Genomic DNA, 22,373 nt, shown 5'->3' with positions numbered 1-22,373 from the left:
GATGGTCTCTGCAGTCTCAGCTAAGGCGGAAAAGAGACACTTCTCCATTGGAACTCCTCCCTTCCAGCTCACGAGGGATTTCAGGCCCCTACACGGGGAGGAGGTGTTGGCACTCTGAATTCTCTCAGTCCCTGGGGAAGCTGGAGAACAGACAGGCAGGGCCAGGCTGTAGCAGGGCAGAGGCCCCATGTCCTGGAACTTGGGCTAGTCCTGTCCTGATGGCTTTTTCCAAGGAGATGACCTCCCAGGCACCCTGTTCCCTGGCTCATACATTGGGGATGAGTGAACTCTAGGGTGAGGGAGTGGCTAAAAAGCTGAGTGTAGGCAAGAGAGAGATCATTTTGTCATTTATTCATTCACTCAACAAATGTTTACCAAATAGCTGCTTTATGCCAGGCGCTGTGCTGGGCGCTGGGAGCAACTGGTGAACAGACAGACATGGTCGTTGTTCTTGTGGAACTTTCCATCTGGAGGGGAAATAAGATTATTCAAACGGCTGCACAAATAAGTGTGAAGTAACTGTTCTAAGTGCGCTGAAAGGATATACAGTACCATGAAAGTATATAATCAAAGGCCTTGGCTGAGCCCAAGTTGCCGAGGATGAGTTTGCAAGGGAGATAGAAGGAGCGGCCAGAGTAAGGGGAGAACTGGCAGTGACATCACAGAATCAGAGGGGGAGGAGGTCAACTGCGCCGAGGTGCTGAGAGCTCCTGAGACACCTATTCGTCCTGACTCCTCACCTGCTAGTTGTGACTACAAGTATGGAAAGGCTCTGGCATCATGCCTGGCTCACAGTTGGTGCTCTGTAGTGTTAGCTCCCTTTCTCCCCCTCCCCAAGCTAAGCCTCCCTCCAGGGACCCCAGATTTCTGGAACAAAGGAGCTGCCTAGGCTCAGCCTCCTCTGTCAACTCAGGCCCCAAGCCCAGCCACCCAGTCCTCAGTGAGGGATTCCGAGCCTCTCCACATTAGTTCCTTCACACAGAGCTCTACCATTCCCTAGTCTATTTCCTCCTTACATCGGTCTTCTACGAAGAGGGGATGGGGTCTAGGTCTTGGAGAAAGATGCCATGCTGGCTCTGCTTCTTGAGCTGAGTCTGAGAAGGAAGAGAGTTGGAATTCTCAGTAGCTCCCAAAGCTGCCCAGGGTGAATCTGAGTGTCTTAGGTAGGGAAAGGGGGAGTAGTGGGAGATGGGGAGGGGGCTGCCCACCCAAGGCGGCGTAGAGCCCAGAGCCTTTTCCATTGCAGACACCCCATCTGTCTCCCACAGAAGGCTCGGGTTGGAGGAGGTGCTGAGAAGGGGGGTATGAGGGTGAAACCGCACAGTCTGTGAGCCAGCACAAATGCAGGGAAGGTGCTGACCCAGAAGGATGGAAGGTTCAGGGTGGGGTGTCGGCAGGACTTTTGTCTTGGCCACTCAGGACTAAAGGTCAGAGTTGGGGACTGGAGGCGGGGAAGATGATAGGGACACTGCGTGCTACTTTCCCTAGACAGACTTGTGTTTGATTTTGATTTACAGCTCCCCACCCCACCAAATAGAGGGCAAAGAATCATGCCTCTCTGGCTAAAAAGCTAATGGCGTTCCTAGCCTGGGGCGAGACTGGATTAATGATGCCTCCCTCTTCCCAGCAATTAGACCTCTTCCAGACCTTAAACTAATATTTTAGTTAAAGTCGTCAGTTTTCAGAGTGTTTCCTTTCACATATTACTTTAAATTGACCCCACAAAAGTCCAAGGAGGTAAACATGATTTCTGATCTGCAGATGAAGCACAAGGGAAAGGTTAACTGAATAACTAGGGTCACAGGAGAACAGGAAGAGGGGGCTCAGACCCAGGCCTTCTGACTCCACACGCAGCCCATAGGCTACACGCAGGCCTTCCGTGCTCCTCATTTTCCGTGATACTATGCAGCCCCCACTGCTAGGTCAGCTCTGGAGCTTCCTAGGAGGGAGCTCAGAATCCCTTCCCTGTGGATGAAAAACTTTGGGAGACACCCAGGCCTTGCTGGACATACATCCACACAGCCCCCTCCCGGATACCAACATGCAGGTGCTAGGAAACTGGACAGCCCCAGAGGGGTGGACCTCCCACGTACAGAAATATGAGAGGGCTCCAGACTGCGAGTTGCTAGGAAGGAGGGCAGGACAGGGTGTGGGGGGTGGGAAGTGCCCAGCCAGGAAGCAGTTTTCAGGGTCCACCCCGGGCTCCTGAACAGACCCTTGGGAAGCCCTGTAGACATCCTTCCCGCACATTCCAAGTTCTCAGTGCTCCCCCCCGCCCCCACATACACCTAAAAAAATATCGCTCCACAGCTTCCCTATCTACTCCAGTCTTTTCTCCCACTCTTGCCTGCTTGGAAGTTCTTCATAAAGTACAACTTTATTTCTTCAGCCTGTAGCTCACTCCATCTAAAAGTACTCTAAAACAAGTGCCAAGAGAACCCAAGACAGGGCTTCAGTTATTAAATATAATAGACGGGGAGGGGGATTCAATATAGAGACAGATATTATATCTCTCAGTCCCTGCAAGTTATTAGGAAGAAGGCACTAGTGGTTGCTAAGCAACAGGTCTCCATAGAGGACAAGGCACTGAGAGGAAAAGCCTCCTTTGACTGAATTTTGGGGTGAGAGGGTAAGGAAGGTGGAGGTCAGAGGGCTGTGGTCTGGCAGACAGTGCTACTGGGAATGGTTGGTTTGTCCTCCAAGACCAGGCCTCTATTCTTAGGGCCTTAGCAAACTCCACCTTTACAGCCTTCCGGATTGGTGGAAGGAGGCAAGCCTCAGGCAGTCCTCCCTTTCTGCCAGGAGGAGGGAACCTGGTTTCCATAGCAACCTAGAAACAATCCTGGCCTTGTTTTGTTTATGGCTTTTCTGTAGCCCTCTCATGGAGCACTATCATGGACCGCTTTCTCTACCCCTCAACTTCTGGATTGAGGGGTAGGGCCCACAGAAAGGGTAGAGGAAGGGGTGCCACAAAGCTGGTCTTACTTCGACCTAATGTGACCTATTAAGACTCTAAAGGGGCAGTGACTTTCCAGGGGAAAGGGCTTCCAGGTGTCCTCTGACCTCTGCATCTCCTAAAGGGCTGCAAAAAGCAGAGCCAAATGGTAGCATCAGATGAAATTATGGCCCAGACTTGCTTCCTAGAGGGCTAGTATAGACTGGGGTCAGGAGAGCAGGAGGGGTAGGCCTTGGGTGCCCCTCGGCCACCCACACCCCCATCCTCCTTGACCTGAAGTCCACTGTCGTCAAGACCTGCGAATGGAGATAGAGAACATTAACTATTGTCAAGTATAAGTGAGTGGCACCGAGGGGCATAATCTGTTTTTCTAATATGACCACAAGCAGAGTGTTAGAAGAATTAGGCCGACAGCTGCTGGTCCCCCCGCCCCTTCTACCCCCACCTCCTTGCTCTCCCTCTCCCTTCCTCCTCGGCGTTTGCACACACCAATGGCAGCCCAGCCCTGCTCGCGATTTCTCTTAATCTTCCTCCGCCATCCTGCGCTCTTTCCGCAGGCGGTGCTGCGAAGCCGGCAGAGCCCCGCGTCACACCTTACTGCTCTCTGAGATTGCTCCACAGAGAGCTCAAGGAGATGGCAATTCGGTGCTGATGCCGGCTGGCAGCAGTTGGAAGTGGGGAAGGAGGAGAGAGAGGGAGGAGGGGAGGAGGGAAAAAGTTGGCACAGATACCAAGTTTTTCCCTAGAGAGACTGGGGGGCGGGCGGCACGAGAGAAGAAAATGACACAGAGGAAAGGAAACAAGGAAAAAGAGGCAGAGAGAGAGAATGAATTAAAGTTCGCTCAGACATCCACATGTGAACACCCCTACCCCACCTCGCTCATGACCCTCTGAAGATCGCATCACCCAGTCGGGGTTCCTACACACACACACACACACACACACACACACTCCCTCTCTCTCTCTCTCACACACACAGCCAACCTGGAAATCAAGGCGGCCCAGGCATGTTGTGTGTATTTGTGCAAGTGTATGTGTGTGTGTATACGCCTGTATGTTGTCTCTGTTTTGGATCGCAGTAGAATGCAGTATGTAAATGAGATGGTTATTACCGCAATGTTCATCAAGCTGAGCCGAGAAGACATTAATAGCCTGATGAATATGCATGTGAATTTGTTAATTAAGTTAATTATTCTGCTGAAAATGCATTCGTCTTCCAAGGACATTTTCCCAATGATTTTTACATGCTCTAGCCATTAGTCATGCTATATTTTATCAGGGAAATGAGTTTGCTTAAGTTGTAAAAGAGAGAGAAAGAGAGGGGAAGAGAGAGGAAGAGAGAGGAAGGGTGCGAGGGAAAAAGGAAGAGGAAAAAAAAGAAAGAGGAAGGAAGAAAATGCGTTGAAGTTGAGAGTGGGAAGGCGTCCGAGGCCGGCCTGAAGTGTGAGGCCCAGCTGGGCTTTTGAAGCCTGCCCTCAATTTTTATGGGTACCTTACTCTACAATTTTTTGCCCTTTTTTTGATGACAAACTTTTTTTTTCCAGTGCCAAATTTCCAACACATTAATTAATTGTTGTAGCCAATTAACTGTAGTTGTGCAAATGAGTTTAGCACTAATTACCATGCAGTGCCTGTAATCACATAAAAAACTTGCTGAGAGAGAGAGAGAGAGAGAGAGGAGAAAGGAGGAATGGGAAGGGAGTGGTGGCAGGAGAGAACAGGGCCTGGAGTAGAGAGGCAGCCAAAAACAGGGAGTGAGTAGGGAGTAGGAGCCCTGGTATTTCCTGGTTAGGAGCCATTTTGGCTCCAAGGGAAGAGAGCTGTCTCCTAGCCACATTTAGGACCTCTGACAGTCAGGAGTCTCAGCGGGGTAAGAGCTGGTAAAGAACGGTCTCCCTTGGGTCTAAGAACTTCCAACCAAAAGACAGGCATGCAGAATAGGTATCTCTGGTCGTTTCAACGACATAGTGCTGACGGCCTCAGCATTTATCTGCATGGCTGAAATTACTGGGTAAGGATGGTGGCTGCCACTGGGAGAACATGTGCCATTTTTTGGATGGGCCAAGGGAGATGGAGAAGAGGGATGTGTGCGGCCAACCTGGTTCTGGAGCCATAAGTAGATGGGGAAAGTTGTTATAAGTCCACAGTCACTGCGACAGGCCAAGGGAGCAATGGTGACATGGCCTATAAAAGAGCGGGTTCCAGCAAGAGGTGGGAGGAGGCAGCCTTTGGCCAGACACAGCTCCCAGGAGAGCAGCCAAACCCTCTCTCCTGCAAACTGGCATCTCTACCATCCATCACGTCTGGGCCAACTCTAGGTTTCCACCTGTCAGCTTCAACCAGTGCCCAGAGGCTGAGGGACAGACCAAATGATTTCCACCACTCCTTCTGACTTAGTTGGAGGGAAAGAGCAGTGGTGAAGTCGGGGCTAAACACTGGGCCGGCATTTTTGCTTCCACTCTATTTGCCCCCTGAACCACGTTCCAGACACTGAGCCTGCCCAAGGTGTAGTAAGTACGTGTGCAAATGAACTGTAGTTACCCTCACCACAACCAAAACCCAAAAAAGGTGCTGCACCTCCCTTACCCCTTCGGAATAGAGAGCTCGCTCTTTGTCATGGGCCTCAATTTCCTTAGACCTGTCAAACATACATTAACCTTCACATTTCCAAGGAGGACCTTGCCCACTTCTTCGCTGACACACAACCAAAGGCTGGATCCTCCTTTTCCCATTCCAGGTCTCACGTCTGTGGGAAGATTTCTTATGGGCTCCACCCACTTCAGTCTTGCTCTTCTCTGGAGAAGGGGAAACAATGTCAAGGACACATGCCATGTCGTCCCTGCTCTCTGACACTGCTACTCTTCTAAACTATGAACCGAATTGACTGAGGCTGCCCCAATGCTCTTCCTGCCTCTGACATCTCTCTTCAAACACACCCTTTTCCCAGTGGCCATAGTCAAGCTCTCAGAAAGCCTGGTGTAGTGAAAGAGCCCTATGGTCTTAAGTTCCAGGCTCTCTTCTGCCATTTAATAGAATGTGATAGTATGGAAATCACTTACTGTGAGCCCAATTTTCCTCATCTATGAAATGGAAATAATAATAGTGCATGCGCCCTGGCCAGGTAACTCAGTTGGTGGAGCCTTGTCGAAATCTGTCAAGGTGGTGGGTTCAATCTCTGGTCTGGGCACATGCAAGAGCCAGCCAATGAGTGAGTGCATGGATAGGTGGAGCAGTGGATCGGTGTTTCTCTTACTTCCCCTCTCTCTGTAAAAAAAAAAAAAAAATCAGTAAAATATTTTTAAAAATAGTGCAGTGCCAGCCTGAAAGGTTAAGAAACTTAATAGTTGTGAATATAGCTCTGGCCAGCGTGGGTCAGTTGGTTGAGCATCATCCTGCAAAGCCAAAAGTTGCCAGTTTCATTCCCAGTCAGGGCACACGCCTGGGTCTCGGGCCTGGTCCCTGGGTGGGGCACATGTGAGAGGCAACTGATTGATGTTTCTCTCACACATCAATATTTCTTCCCTCTCTTTTTCCCCTGTTTCCCCTCTCTCTAAAATAAATAAATAACATTTTTTAAAAATTGTGAATATTAAACACTCAACACACCAAGTAAAATGAGGTACTTCATTAATACCTAGCAAGTACAAAGAATTCTTTGACAGGTGACTGGTTAAACTGCGGCACATCCATACAGGGAACAAATGAAAGAACCAAACCATTGGTACCATTGGTACATACGAAAACTTGGATGCCTCTCCAGGGAATTATGCTGAGTGGAAAAAGCGAATTCTGAAAAGTTGCATAATATATGATTCCATTTTTAAAATGATAAAATTTTAGAAGTGGAAGATAGATTAGTGGTTGCCAAGGGTTAAGGAGGGGGTGAGATAGGCATGATTATAAAATAGCAGCACGAGGAATCCTCGTGGTATTGGAATTATTCAGTGCCTTGGCTGTAGTGACAGATAGTTTTATACAGATAATAGAATTGCATATAATAATACACCCATGAACAAGTAAAACTGGGGAAATCTAAGTAAGATCGGTGGATTGGAGTCATGTCAATACTCTGGTTGTGATACACTGTAGTATTGCAAAATGTTACTATTGGGTTAAAGTAAGCAAAACGTACAAGGGATCTCAGTGTTATTTCTTACGACTGCATGTGAATCTACAATTACCTCAATTTAAAAAAAGCTATGATAGATTATTAATGTCTCTGCTGGGGATAAAAGGGAGAAGGGGCTGCAATCGTCTTTCCATTGCAGAATTCCAAAGAGAAAGATTAAAAAATATTGTTCTCATTAGGGTACATCAATAAAATGATCATAACCATGAAGGTGGATATTTGTATCTGTTGACCCAATAATTTCAATTCTTGGAATTTATTATAAAAAATGCATGAAATTTTACGTTAGAATGTTTGTTGTGGTATTATTTAGAACAGTAAAAATATCTAAAGAATTAAAAATAGTAGATGAGCCCTAGCTGGTGTAGCTCAGTGGATTGAGCAAAGGCCTGTGAGCCAAAGGGTTGTTGGTTCGATTCCCGGTTGGGGCACATGCCTGGGTTGCAGGCCAGGTCCCCAGTGGGGGTGTGCACAAGAGGCAACCACACATTGATGTTTCTCTCCCTCTCCTCCTTCCCTTCTTCTCTCTCTAAAAATAAATAAAATCTTAAAAAATAGGAGATGAGCCTTATTAATCATGGCATATCTAGGTGATTAAATATTTTATAGACTTTAAACATATTTAAGTACACCCAGCACAATGTAGCACTCAGTAAATGGTAGTTCACTTTACTAGGGTGTTCTGGGCTTCAAAAGAGCTAACGTAGGTAAACGTACTTAACAAACTGTAAAGGGTCTGGCAAGTGCGAGCTACTCTAATGGCTGCCTCTCCAACCTTCACCCTGGATGCAGCTGTCCTTCAGGTAGAACACCGCCTGAGGTGCTCTTGGCTTGAGGAGAATGGGAATGGGGGAACTGGGTTACTGGCGAGTACGAGTCAAGGGATTGGGGGTATTTTACTTCCAGGAGACTGCCACGCCGGCTCCACAGCAGGAAGAAAACTGACCACTCTCCCCAGCACGTGCACACGCACATATCTGGACTATAACTTAGGGGCACTCATGGAGCCTTTGAGGCAATGTCAGCCCTGCTAACTTCGTAAAAGTGATAGACTTTATCGTACCAACCCCTGCTGACTGGGTACCTACTGAGTACCAGGCACTGTCCTAGGTGCTTCACAAACCTTATTTCACTCAGTTCCCTCCACAACTGTAAAGGGTTGTTCCCCTGTACTGCAGGCCAGGAAACGCAGTGCTCAGAGGCCAAGCGGCTCACCATGGCAGTGCAGCTGATCAACAGCGCTGGGACCCACCTGGGACCCACCTGGGACCCACCTGGGACCTCGGGGTAGTGCCCTGTGCTAAGACTTCGGTGAGGCCCACCCCTGGAGGAGCCCCAAGAAAGTAGCCCTGTCTTTTCAATGCCTCTTGTGTAGGTACAAACTTAGCCCCTCCATGAAAGGTCCTAGGTCAGGAGGGGCTAGAGGAGCTTCTCCTCCCCCAGTTCTGTTGAGGCCATGATTAGAACACTTCAGTCCCCTTGGTCTCCTGCATCTGCCCCAAGGTATCAAACCAAAGACAAGCAGCAGTAAATGGACCAGAAAGGAACAGCCTAACCAGATCAAGGAAACAAGCTTGGACAATGGCCTATGAGTCCCTAGGGACCTTAGTGCCAAATTCAGGGTGAAGTTAAGGTGGGTAGTTTTTCCCACCAGGCTCAGCAGTTAGCTTCATGTCTGACATCCACCCACCTGTGGAGGTCTGGCCAACATTCCTCATGCCAGAGCTTCTTGTCTGTCTTGATAGGGCATCTCTACAGAGAGGCAGGGGCTGGGGGTTCTGCCACTCAGCATTTATTCCTCCTATTTCAGTACTACCTCGCTAGGGTAGGCAGGACCAGGCAGTCCACTTGTGGGCCTTAGAGATGCCCAGGGAAGAGAATGATCATGTTAGGAGAATGCTGGGATCCCAAGGCTAGATCCAAAGTTCTTCCTCTCAACAGGAGAGCCTGGAGGGCAGCTGGGGCCTGAGTCTGGACACGTAGATTGGGGAGGAAAAGTCTTGTCCCTCCCTCCCTGCATCCTTCCCCCTCCAGCCACTATTCTACCCAGTTCTGCTGGGGCCCAAGCACGCCCACTGCTCACTTCAAACTTCCCTCAAGACCCACCCTATGGACAGGAGAGGGTTAAAGGCATGGTATGGGCAAGCTATAAATTTCCCATCAGTGTGGGGAGAGTAGGACTGTTGGCAGGGAGGGGGCTGGGCTAGGGGGGAGGGGGAGCTGGGAAAAAGCCAGGAGGTTGTCTCTAGGTAACAATAAACACTGCAAGCAAGGAGCAGCTGTTACACTTACTCTCTCTGCATCACAATGCTGAAATAACACTAATAAACCAGTGTGCCCAATGCACAGGCATACACGCATTTAGGGCTGGGCTCCACAGCACCCCTAGGGCTGCCCTCGGCTTTGGGTCAGGGCCCTCGGCACGGGTGGACATAACAGTCTTGGCCTGACTATACTTGTGGGGAGGATGAGGGTTGATGAGTCAGCCTCAGGCAGAGTGCAGAGGCTGGGGGCTCTGGGTTCAGATTCCGAAGGCATTCACTGGTGGAAAGAGTTCAAATGGGATAACTACTGTCTGCGTGTTGGGAGGGAGGAAGGAGAGCAAGAGAGAGAAAAGTACAGGGAACAGACACCTACTCACCATGTCTCCTCAGATTCGAGGGGATGGAATGGCCAGGAGTGGAGTTGGCTGAAGTGACATGGAAGAAAACAGGGTCCAAAGCAAGTTTGAGGAAGAGGAGAAGCATGTGGTACTGAGGAGTGATTCTGAAATTTCCCACTCACTCACTTCCTCTAATATTGCACCCCACCTGGTGCACCCCCTCACAGCACCACTTTTACACCAGAGTCAGGTGATCGCTGGTTGAGGTCAGAACCGAGCTTCACTGTGGGTATTCCAGCAGGGCCCCTGGGCCCCTGTTGCTGTCAGGGAGAGCTGGGGAGTGGAACTGGTTCCATTTCCTTCATGAAGAGCAGCTGATCGGACCCTTTCTCCAACCAAAATGTCTGTGGATCTCCAGGAGCATCCCAGCAGAAGACACCTTACCCCAGCTGCAGAGCAGAGCCACCAGCAATGAAAGGCATAGAAACAGGCATATGAGTACTAGAACTCTGCTGGAGAAGTCCCCTCCTCTTAGCTCATCCTTCTCTCAGTTTAGAGAGAGGGTATTTATTATCACGTATCTGGATACTTGGTATCCAAGATCCCTGCTTCCCTTTGCTGAAACAAGGAGGCCACTGGGACTATGGTCGAAGGCATGGATGGTTCTCCTGGCTCATCTTCTGGCCCCTTGCTGCTGGTGTGACATCAGATATAGTCCTCTAGCACCCCCCCAACTGAGAAAGGATGGAGATGATGCACGCTGCCAACCTGGCCTATAGGGGAAGAGAGAATCAGCACCTTTGAAGACCTAAGGAGCGCATTTCCAGGGAAGAGTGTAAAAAGACTAAATAGTCCTATAATAATGGTTTTTTGAAGGTTTTATTTCTCTTCAGTAGGTGGGGGGAGGTAGAAAGAGAAGGAGAGAAACACTGATGTGAGAGAGAAACATCGATCGGTTGCCTCTTGCATGCCCCCAACTGGGGACCTGGCTCACAACCCAGGCATGTGCCCCGACGGGAAATTCCACCAGCAACTTTTTGTTTGGCAGGCCCCATGCTCAATCCACAGAGCCACAGTAGCCAGGGTTTTTTGTTGTTGTTTTTTTTTTTTTAAGCAATTTTTTTTTACAGATTTTTATTTATTTAGAGACAGGGGAAGGGAGGGAGAAAGAGAGGGAAAGAAACATCAATGTGTGGTTGCCTCTCAGGTGGCCCCTACTGGGGACCTGGCTTGCATGCAACCCAGGCATGTGCCCTGACTGGGAATCGAACTAGCGACCCTTTGGTTCGCAGCCCATACTCAACCCACTGAGCTATACCAGCCAGGACTTACTTTTTTTTTTTTAATTCCTAGGTCGTGAGATGCCAGCTGGGTACTCAGAGCTCTAAGGCAAATGAGTGCAGGGAGAAGTAGCTGTATCTGCCTGGAAAGCCACTCTTCTGGAAGGTGCCCGGGAGCACAGAACTGCCCCAGCACAAGTGGGTGCCCAGTGTCTTCTGTGCAGCCAATGGTTACAGCAAGAGCGAGAATAACCAGCCTCTCCTTTTCTCACTGGAAGGCCTCTCATTGGGATGCTCAGCCTCCCCTGTTCACTTTCCCATTTCTTTCTCTTCTTTCATAGCTAGGGCCTCTCTTTGCCCCACAATCCAGAAAAGAGACCTTCATCCAGAGTTCATAGTGGGGGGAAATGGGCAAAAGAGGGCTCTAACAGGCCTGGTCCTCCCTCCCTCTCGGCTGTTTTCATGAGCCGCCCCCAACTGCTATGAGTCACCAGAACCTTGAGCTCAGCTGAGCTGCCAGCAGCCTTCTCCCCACCCCTCCTCCAGCTAAGCAGATACACCCAAAGGGCCCCAGAGCCCACCATCTTTCTACTGGAAGGGCCAGGGCCCCCTTCTTTATTTCTAGGAATCTGCCAACACACATTGAGAAAAGTGAGCAAAGGAGGGCAAGAGATCCCAGCATGCGCTCTGTGCAGAAGCAGAGAGCCGGCTGCCTGCACAGAGAATGGGGTCCCCAGCCAGGAGAGCTGGTGCACTCGGCCCTACAGCCTTGTCCTTGTCGGCGTGTGAGAGGGTGCGCAGGGAAGAATGGAGTAAGGAGGCTGTTTCTGGAGCAGTTATCACCTCCTGGGTCCCTCTCTGGTCAATTTCTTTTCCTTGACCTCTCTCCCAGGGCACTGATGGATATAATGGGACAGCCACCTCTGAGATGCCTTCCTTGCCCTCCTCCATGGCTGTGGGAGCTAGAGAGGGGATCTGCAGGATAACTTTCAAGGTGTCAAAGTGAGAGGGTCAGATATCCAGACCTCACACCATCCAGTGGGATACACTGAGGGAGAAGGAGGAAAGGGGTCCTACCAGGAGTCCTAAACCTGGACAAATACTGAATTCCTCAATGATTCCCTTTTCTCCAGAGCGCAGGGGATTCTGGGTGCTGCTGCCTCTGTACTACTGCAAGTCTATGCCTCTCTCCCTACAAAGGCTCAGGGTTTCTTTTGGACTCCAGAGCAGGCTGCAGGCTTTGACTCCAGGGATGAAGATGTGGCACCCTTGGTTGAACCTTGGTAATATGAGGCAGGGTTGGGGGAAGGGAGGCCCTGTTCCTTAGAGAAATATCCAGAATCTAGACTGAATGGTTTAAGGGCCTTTTAGCCCCTCCAATATGCCTCCAACGTTGGAGTAGGGATGGACAAGGAGTAAGAAAGAGGGTCTATGAAAGCCTGACATCTTCTCCCCTCCTTCTTTTTTAAATCCTTACCCAAGAATATGTTTATGATCTTAGAGAGAGGAGGTATGGAGGGTGGGGGGAGGGAGAAAAAGAAACATCAATGTGCCATAACCAGGAATCAAACCCACAACCCTTTTGGTGGATAGGTTGACACTCCAACCAACTGAGCCACCCCGCCAGGGCTCCCCCTCCTTCTTCACAGCATGCTCTTCTCCACTGTTCTGTTTCAGAGGAGAAACAGAGGCTGTGTAAACAGGAGCCATCTAATAAACGCCCGCCCGCCCAAATATTCAATGTGAACAGCCTGCCCTGTGTTAGGCAGCCAGACCCATGGGTAGGACTCCAGGCCTCGCAGGTCCCAAATCTTCCCTAACTTCTCCCCACTTGCAGGCTTCTTCCTGATCTCCCCTGACAGCAGGATCTTTCTTTTCAACTGCCGTGCACAGTTCTCCTACCCTACCCCAACCTCTCCCTGCAGGCTCTCAGGAGCAGCGGGGGAGCTAGAAGGATTCTTTCCAGACTGTTTTGGGGGATGCAAGGGCCCCTTCTTATGCTGTCAGCAGTAGAGAAGGCAGAGAACCCAACAGCCAAGGTGATGACCCTGAGAGTCTGAGGGCAGGGCAGAGTGAGGCTGGGGACACTGAGAGAGGCACACCCCGCTCTTGCCCAGGGCCTCTGAGGCTGTAAAATGGGATGCTCAGACAGAGGAGAAGGCAATCTGGGAGTGGGAGAGAGGTGTTGGGGGCAGGAGAGGGACTAAGTTTCCACCCACACTGCTTTCCAAGCTCTCTGCCCATCGTTGCCCTCATCTCAACTTAGTCTCGTGAAGCACAGAACAAAGAATGTTAAATTTTTTGAGGAAGGAAGATGATACCAGGAAATGCCACCTTTGGCAACCTGGTGGGAAAGTCCCTTTTCTTCCTTCTCTTCCTTCTTAACTGTAGTATCTGAAGAGTGAAGGAAGCAGGGGGTGGGGATGAGGACAGGAGGAAATGTACCCTTCGCTCCAGCGCGCGCCAGCACCACGCGGAGCAGATGGGGCCTGACTAAGAGCTCTGGGGCCAGAGCGCCACATGCATACAGGGGCATTTCTGACTCAGCTTTCGGGCCTGGAGTTCTAGTTCCGTTTCTGCTCTCAGCTCAGACATGGACACCAGGTATAAGACCACCCCTTACTATATTTTTTGGCTTACTTTTCTCTAGCAGATTATATTACAGCAGGGAAACCTGTGATAAAATCTCAGAAAAGCTGAAATTTAGTCATCATTGGGGGATTTATTTCTAGGTTAAGGAACTGGGGTAGTTGGTGCATTTCCTTCTCTGGGGACCTTATAAAATATGGTAAAATCCCATGGGAGTGGGGGTGGGGTTGGATCTGCCTAGAAGCAAGGAAATGGGTGGGATAATCTTGGGAACATGCTGTATAAGGGAAATGTCCCCCCAGTAGTGCACCTGCCTGACTCCCCTGAGTTGCTTCCAAGATTCAGGGGCCAGAGACACGAGACTCCAAGCAGTAGAGGATAATATCCTGCTGACGCTCTTCCCTTGACTTTCCTCTCTACATCCTATCTACCTACCTTTCCCTGTGCTCCCACGAATTCTTCACATCCAGGAACACAAAGCAACACCAGGACAGAATTCAACTGATTTCTCACTTCTGGGTCTCCTTTTCCATGTCTGTAAAAGGAAGGGTTCGGCGAGATGAGCTTCAAGTTCTCTTCCTAGCAACACTAAGGTTCTATGATTCATACCCCAAAGGCACCAGGCCTCATTTGCATACTGTTCTGCATATAATCTCCATGGCACTTATTTGATGTCTAAACACACTGAAATATCTCTGAACCCTGTGCTCCTCCTCTCTTTTACCAGCCTCTGGTTCTATGGTCCCTAGCTCTGGTCCTTTCTTTGAACCTCTGTCCCCCACCTTCCTTTCACCTTGTTTTATAGAACTCACTGGGACAAGCCCAACTTGACAAAACCCTAGGAGCAAGGAAACAGCCTCACCTAATATCCTGGCTGCAATCTTGGGCCCCAGACCTGAGTCAACCAGTACAGTTCCATCCTTTTTGGAGCTCCTGGCAGTTGGGGGTAAAGCCTGGCACCTCTCCTCCGTGCCTCCCCTCCTCCTCCACCTCACTGCTCTCCATGCCAGAACGCAAAGTGGCCAGTGATTGATGGGCCTGGGTTCCCAGTAACCGCACCCAGTGGCCCAATCCTCCTCCCTTACCCAATCCCTCCCCTGTCCCTATTCAGAGATCAGATTGTCTCATGTTGGTCCCTGAGGTCCCATTAATTAAAAATACATCCAATTAAATGGCAGGTGAAAACGTGCTATTGGAGCTCTCCACCCCCCTTGCCCCAGCTTGGTCCCCCCACTGCCCCCCTTAAGGCTCAGCTGTGCTTTGAGCTGAGAAAAAAAAAAAAGAGAGAGACAGAGAGAGGAAGAAAGAGGGAGAGAGAAGAGGAAGACATAGGGGTGGGGGTATAGAGGTGGGGGGTGCTATTTGAATCTCTGCCAGGGTAGCATGTGCCAGCCTGAGAGGGTGGCACTGTGCCCTGGTGTCTAATTTCTGGAGGTGTGAGTCAGCTGGGTACCCACTTCCATTTCCCTTAAAGGGGCAGAAGGAAGTCAAAGGGCATGGCTAGCTGTGCTGCCCTCCTCCTGGGCTTGGTGGGTAAAGGGCAGAAGTGTAAATGGTAGAGGGCCCTTAGGTGGGGTTGTGATGTTCAAGGGTTGGGAGAGTCTGCGGCCTCTATTCTTGGCATATCACTGCTCCTCCCCACACTGCAAAGAAGATAAAAAAGAGGCGGCTGGGACCCAGGTGGCAGGGCATGGCAATGTTCCCAAGCCAGGCTGGGCCTACCCCTGCCCACAGGAAAACTGAGAAAAGAATGGAGGAAGGGAGGAAGGAAGGAGTCATAATTTGGGTGGGAGTAAATGGCTCAGATAGGATAAAATATACAAAAATAAATGATTGTATTGGCACTACATCCCCCAGCAACTATAGGTAAGAGAGCCTAGAAAGACTTGTTCTGTTTGCTCTTTCTCTAGGCAAAAAGAAGCAGCAGTAGTGTGAAGTCACCTTGACCTGGCTGCCTGGCAGGCTGTGAGTAGGGTATCTCCCTTGACGAGAGCACTGACAACTCTCATTCTCCTCCACACTTGCTATGTCCCCAGCATTTTGTCAGCACCTGCCCCTGCCCCTCCAGGTAAAGTCCTCTGGCCACAAGCAATGCAAAGCTAAAGGGCACTGAGAGTTATTGGGAGAGGAGCTAGGGAAGAAGGGGTGGCTAAGGGTGGCACTTAGAATCCAGGCAGGAATGGGGGTGGTTTGCCAACCCAGGGCCCCCGCCTGGCCTCCTTGGCAGCCTCAGTACCTCCTCACTTCACTTTAACGCTAATTGGAGATTTTAATCTGCGCTGCTGCTCTGCTCAGGGTGCTGGGGGGAGCGCCAGCTGTGCAGTAATTCCAGCAGCACCGACTGTTTAATCAAGCTGTCCTCCTGGGGAGGGGCCCTCGGGCACGGGGGTAGGAGGGAGGAGGAGAACCTCTGTCATCTCCCTATGCCTGTTCAGCCTGGAAGGGCTTCATGGAGACTGAGGATTGATTGTGGGGTACCTCATCCTCACAGGGGCCCCATGGCCACTTGAGTCCCTGGCCGACATTCTACTGCATGAGGTCAGTATGAGGCTCGTGGGCCAAAGCAGCCTTCCTCCCCGTTCTGCTTTCTGACACCTTTTTTGACTCAGAGCCCTGGGCTATCCTGGGGTACCCTCCTGCCACTCAGGCTGCAAACATCCACTAGATTATCCTGAGCTCTGCAGGTCTGTGCTGGGGGCACAGAAGGCTGAACTTTCCGACTCCTTGTCTTCCCTGTCCTCTCTCGAACACATTCTCACTAACAAAGATACTTCTCTTAAAACAATTTTAAGAGATTTTTTTTCTCTGAAAAGCATAGGTACCCCTGCCCTCTGGGCTAAAAAGTGACTATCTTAGAGGCAGGGACACAGCGGAGTGGACAGCTGGAGGCTGCTCACCCTGAGGGAGAGAAGCACCTGTGCAAGGTGTTCAGTGCCTAGAGCTAGGGAGCTTCCCAAGATCAGCTGGGAAAGTACTGACATATCAGGCTGCTAGGGCAAAATGTTCACGGTTTCAGGCCATTTTTAAGGAAGAGTGAATGGTACTAATTATCCTTTTGGCTTTTTAGGCCCCAGTCTCAGGCTCTCTTGCGGTCTTTCTGACCTCTGTCTTGGGGAAAGGGTGCCCTCCTTGCCCAAACTCTATCAGCTAAGGGGCAGTTTTAATTGGTCAGCAGCACCCTCGTGTGGCAGAAACCAAGACTGCAGCTGCCCTAGTGGCCTAGCAGCTTTGAGGGATCAGCCAGGTTGACAGACAGGTGGGCAGGGTTATAAATATTGGTGCTCTCTGTGCCTCAGACTCACTGCCCAACCATTTCCAGGGGCATTTCCTGCTTTCTAACAACTGCCTATGCCTCCATCCACCCCATCCTAACTCCAGCTCGAGGTATATGCCTCTCAGGGGAGGGAGCACCTTACCCAGAGCTGGCATTTACTGAAGACTACGGCTAGTGCTGTCTAGATTGCAGGCATGAAAGAGGCACTGCTGAGACAGGAGCCCTAAGGTCAAAAGGGTAAGTTGATGTCACCTCCAATGGCAGGAAAGGCTCTGGCACCCATGCCAACTCTCTATAGGCACCAGACAATCCCTGCCACCTGAGCTCAAGACACAGGATCACCTAGTGGTGGGTTCTGCCCTACAGCAATCCAGTCTCCACTCCTGGGGGAGGTCTGGGAATGAACAGGGTCTTCAGGCTCTTCAGAGTCTGAGATCCTTCTCCTTGGGGATGGACACCAGATAAAACATCTTTCCTCAAAAGATCAAGGTATTCTATAAGGATTCCAGGCCACTGGGCAAAATGCACATCTTCTAGCTTCAGATTTCTAGAACCAAGCGAAAGGTGACCTGTCACTAGACCCTTCCCCTCCAGTGTCAAATACCATCTGTTTACTGGCCACTTCTCCCATACCCACTAAATGGGAAAAATGTTTCTGAACTACAGAAAAGGGGATGGAGATTTAACATCAGGAAGTTCTCAATAAAAGATTATGGCTGGAAGTCATCAAGGCAGAAAGGTGAGTCACCAAGGCCTTCCTCTTGTTGAAGATATTTAACAACAGAGATAAATACTCCCAGAGAGAAATATGACCCTGCTTGGGGTTGGTGGGTAGGGAGAGGAGCACACCTACCTGGCAGCAAGAAGGGTGAGGCTGAGTACTAGAGGCTGGTGACCTGCCTGGTTCTGTGCATTGAGGACAGAGAAACAGCCTGTAGGCCTGTACTTCTGGTGTATAGCACAGTGTTTGGATAGGTGGATCTCCCATCTAACCTGGAAAGGAGGTGGAGAAGCTGATGAGAGGTAGTAAGAAGGGATAGCACTGCCCTATCCTGACTTAGGATAAAGGAAAATAGCTTCTTGGGGAAAACAGGGCTATGTGTATGTATGAGGTGGTAGGTGTATGTGGCAGGTATCATAGAGGAGAGGCTGAGAGTAACCCATATCAGCAGTCTACTGAAGAGAAATATCCATTAGAACAGGTGGCCAACAGGAAAGAACAGGAATGAAATGACTGCCGATGCAATAAAGGGGGTTACCCACAATAGCCAGGAGAGAAAAATAGTTAATCAGAGGTAGGATACCATAAGAGGGTCAAATAAAAAGCTAAGGAACCATCTCTGGAAATCACTGGGAATAAGAAACTTTTCTGAGACGGGGTGTGAGAGAAAACATGTGACAGAAAGTGTGTGTGTGTGTGTGTGTGTGTGTGTGTGTGTGTGTGTGTGTGTATAAGTCCCTTACAAAAGCAGGCCTGTATCCTCTGATTGACTTTAGGTTCCTACCTGGCTAGAGTCTGTGAAAGACACTGAATTTGCCAGGGCTCCGGATATCAGGTGACTGATCGGTGTCACCACATTCCTCAGGGGCCATCCCTCCTGCTGCTACTGCTATCTGTGAAAAAACAAAAAAATGACAGGTTACATTAGACATGAGACAAGGGATTAAACACCGAAGAGGGTCTTGGGCCTTTTACCCAGGAGCATGGCCTTGGTAGGTAACAGTGATGGGGATGGGGATGGCCATTCTTCCAATTCCCTGCAACCTGAATTCATGAGACCCAGAAGGATGCACTTCAAGTATGCTGCCAGAGTGAGTTTTAACTGTTTTAAGAGCCCTACTTCCAGGAAACTAGCTCCCAGTCTAATAAAGTAAAAACCATGGTTCCTATACTTAAAAGTAAAGTTTAAGAATTCAACAGAAATAGGAGCTGTGAAACCCAAAATTATAAAGGGCAACGAAGGTTCAAGGTGAAAGCAAAGTTAATGCAAGGAGATGACTGGAAGAGGCCATTTAGTTTTAGATCAGACCATCCGCTTGGATTCAAGTCTGTCTCATCCAAAGCAGCTTCTTCAAGAAGGGCTCACAGGCCCCCGACCCCCTCAAAATAATCCTATGAGGCAGAAAAAGGATGTTCACAGGAAGCAGACATGGTGGAATTTGAGTATGTAGGTCTATCATATATTTCCTAGATCAGTGATTTTCAAGCTTTTTCATTCCATGACACATACAAAATAATTACTAAGATTCTGCAGCACACCCCCCCAAATTTTGCTGATCTGACAAAAAAATAGGTACAATTTTGATTCCTTCACACCTGATGGCTATTGTGTTGGCTGCTGTCATTTTTAAATTTGACAATCTAAAGGAAAAGAGGTCAGTACCCATGACTAAAGAGTCAGGTATTGCATGTTTTAAAAATTCTTGCGGTGCACCGGTTGAAAAGTGCTGCCCTAGGTAAAGGTGAATTGACATGGGAACCAACTCCACTTTCCCCCTGTGCTATCAGTTCGGGTGTGATGGAGAAAACTCGAGGCTTTGTACTAGGCTCTATTTCTTCGTTATTGGGAGACAATGTTCACTTTGCAGACCCACTGCCCCTCTGACCTAGACCCATAACTCTATCACTGAGAAGGCCAGTGGTGCCCTTCTCCCTCCAAGATTCTGCTTCCAGCTTAGGGACTCTTCAGCACTCCCTTCCCTGGTCATCAGTGGCTCCCAGGCTCAAATGCATAAGCATCAGAAGGGACCTGCAGATACATCTAGGGGAGGTCCAAAGAGGGGAGTGAGTCTTAGCATCAGAGGAAAGTGACTTCAGAACCTGCTGTGCCTGCCGGCCCACTGAGTACACGATCTAGGGTTTAGATTGCTGTGGACCACCACCACACCCCCTTCCATCTCATCAAGGGAGAAAACCAGTAACTCAAATTTACAAAAAAAAAAAAAAAAAGTGGGGTGGGGACAGGAGTAGAGTTCCCACCCCTAATTTCCCTGTAATCTCAAATATCCCATTTTACTGTTCTGTAATCCCTCCTACTCTCAGAGACTTCCTTTAATTTCCCAGCAGGTGAGATGTGCTTTGTTTCTCTCTCCCTCCTGATTTTGCTTTTTAATATAGCTGTATTGCAATGTAAAAGAAGCCTGAATTGAGGTTTACGGGAAATTCCTCATATTGTCTCAGAGGGTCTTTTTTGGCTCTCCAACCAACCCCCAGAGATGGTGGCGAAGTGCTCCTTGAACTTGGGAGTAACTCTGAGAGCATTAGGTCTTTTATCATGGCTGCTATTTGCTTCCCAATAAACCAGAACCCTTGAGTCTAAATAAAAATTAAACTTGTATAATTTGCATGTCATGGAAAAGTTAATCTTTGAGGTAAACATATATAAAGCTTCTTAGTTTGTTTTTTTTTTTTTTTTACAAATTTTTTCATGTTTATCTTTCCCCCTCTGTCACTCCCCCCTCAAAATCTTGCAGCCCTGCCTTCCTTTTCTAAGGGAGCTCAAGGGCTCTCAGGAGTTGGTGATCTTAAAAGTCTGGGGCCTCTATACTCAGATTAAGATTCTGGTTAACATTCTGGCCACTTGGATTCTCATCTTGGCTGGCTGCCACTACCTTACTATGAAACTGTGGGCAAGGCACTTCCCTTCCCTAAGCCTCAGTTTCCTGCTCTGTTACCCAAGTGGTTGAGTTGGGTGATCTCTAAGGTCCCTTTCTGGCTCTAGCCATCTATAATTCTATAAGGGAGAAGACACAAGTGTCTTTCCATCAGGAAGTGAGACATTCCTGCCCTTAGCACCTTCTCTCTGGGTCAAGGCAGTAAGAAGCTCCTCTATAGATGCTTGCCCTTTCTCATGCTGGCTTAATTAAGGGGAAAACAAGTAATTTAGGAGGCCTTCCTTTAAATGGCAGATTACTTCTATTACTAAAAAGATATTAAGACAGCGATTTAACTCTAACCCTGAATCTTGATAAAGCAGAGAGGAGACAAGGCAGGTATAATGGGCAGAAGAGGGTACGATAAGTATGCCCCCTCACAACACACACCCCCTAAACTATTTAAGAGTCTGAGCACATTTTTGGCTTTGCCCTGGAGAGCCCCATATAAGTAATGGCTGCTTCTCTAATACAACTGTGTGTGGACATGTGTAAACACATTCAGAACATCAACATAACATGTCCAACCAACGCACATAGTTCACTCCTATTCTCTCCTTCTTTAGACCTATACATGCCTTGTAAGAAGCTATGGTGGGAGCACACACCACATCCCAGTCTTCTCCCTCCCTAAAGTCAGAAAGGAAGAGACAGTGAGACAGGAGCTACTTGGCTTCCTATAAATTGTTTTGTCCTTCCTCACAGCTGCAATCAGAAGCTAAGGGCTCCCGCAGGCCTTGTTCTGATCTGCTGCAGGCGATGGAGGGTTTTTGAAACGGAGAGGACTTGGCTGCGGCCCCGTTTCAGCTGCCATTGGGGCTGGCTAATGGGCTCATTCGGGAAGACCCCCGCCTGCCACACTAAAGAGTCCCCCGCCGACCCCCTCCCCAGTCCCAACCCAATTAATAAATGGGGGCTCCCACTTTATGGCTCTGGGAGCAGGAACTAGAGATACAAATGACCCCCAGGGAGGGACAGAAAAAGGCCTTCCAAGAATCAAGCCAGAGAATTGTGCATCCACAGGCACATGCTGCCACAGGCTAGTCATATCCCATTTTCAAAGCATTAAAGGGGAAGAAACTGAAACAAACAAACAAACAAACAAAACCACTCTCACTCTTTTCTTTCCCAGGTGCAGAGTGGGCTAGTACTCTTCAAGTCTACGGGCGCATTCCAGCGATAAACACTCTTTAACCTGGTTTCCGTCCTGAACAGGACAGAGCTCTGCGAACATCTAGGTATACACCACATGCACAACTATTTTCCAGGGGGCGTGCACCCCCTAGACTCTGAAACACTGAACGAAGACACATCCCATCAAGTACTAATAATATACACTTCCTACTTCTTAAAAACAAAGCAGCTACCACTTCCCAAGCTTTCCTTGCCATCGACAGCATGAATATGGCCTGCAGTCATCATCTTCAGGCTGTCTTTTATCCCTCCGCTCACACTCAGAACTATCATCAAGCCCTGCTAATTCCTATGAACCCACTTCCTTTCTTCTCATTCCAGTCTTACTCTAGTTCAGGTCCTCAGGGCTTCTCACTGAACCAGAAAAATGATAACCTAGGCAAACTTGCCTGCCTCCTTCACTCAATACAGCTGCACAAGTCTTCGGCATCATATTCACCTCATCACGCTCTGCTGTTACTACTTATCAAATTAAATTCAAATGCCTCATTAGGTCAGCAAGGCTGCCCCTCTGACTTCATTTCCTAATATTCCTTTCCTGGACCACCCTGACTAGTCCATTCATAGCCCTCTGCCCAAAACACACATAAACCTTCTTTTCCATGTTTCCCCTATAAGTACCTTCCTCTCTTCTGTTCCATGTTCACTATCTTCATTACCTTCAGAGAACCTTTCCTGGTTAACTCCATTTTTTT

General features: G+C 49.1%; 1 protein-coding gene across 7 annotated transcripts in view; it reads right to left on the bottom strand.

Moving 5' to 3' along the window:
* Positions 1 to 338: 338 nt before the first annotated feature.
* CDK12 (cyclin dependent kinase 12) overlaps positions 339 to 22,373 on the bottom strand; it is a 72,128-nt gene continuing 50,093 nt past the window's right edge. For 2 of the 7 annotated variants that reach the window (XR_006785443.1, XR_006785448.1), the window contains 4 exons: positions 18,336 to 18,444; positions 13,992 to 14,091; positions 6,016 to 6,220; positions 345 to 5,751 (listed from right to left, as the gene is read on the bottom strand). The gene's annotated coding sequence lies outside the window, so the exon portion shown is untranslated. Of the gene's footprint in view, positions 5,752 to 6,015; positions 6,221 to 13,991; positions 14,092 to 17,683; positions 17,824 to 18,335; positions 18,445 to 22,373 lie in introns of all 7 variants that reach the window. The other 5 variants (XR_006785445.1, XR_006785444.1, XR_006785447.1 and 2 more) reach the window with 5 other exon arrangements.

The sequence above is a fragment of the Phyllostomus hastatus genome, unplaced genomic scaffold, assembly GCF_019186645.2.
Source record: "Phyllostomus hastatus isolate PE091 unplaced genomic scaffold, TTU_PhHast_1.1 phas_contig_210, whole genome shotgun sequence".
Classification (NCBI taxonomy): domain Eukaryota; kingdom Metazoa; phylum Chordata; class Mammalia; order Chiroptera; family Phyllostomidae; genus Phyllostomus; species Phyllostomus hastatus.
Note: the sequence above shows the minus strand (reverse complement) of the source record. Positions and strands in the feature narration are given on the sequence as shown.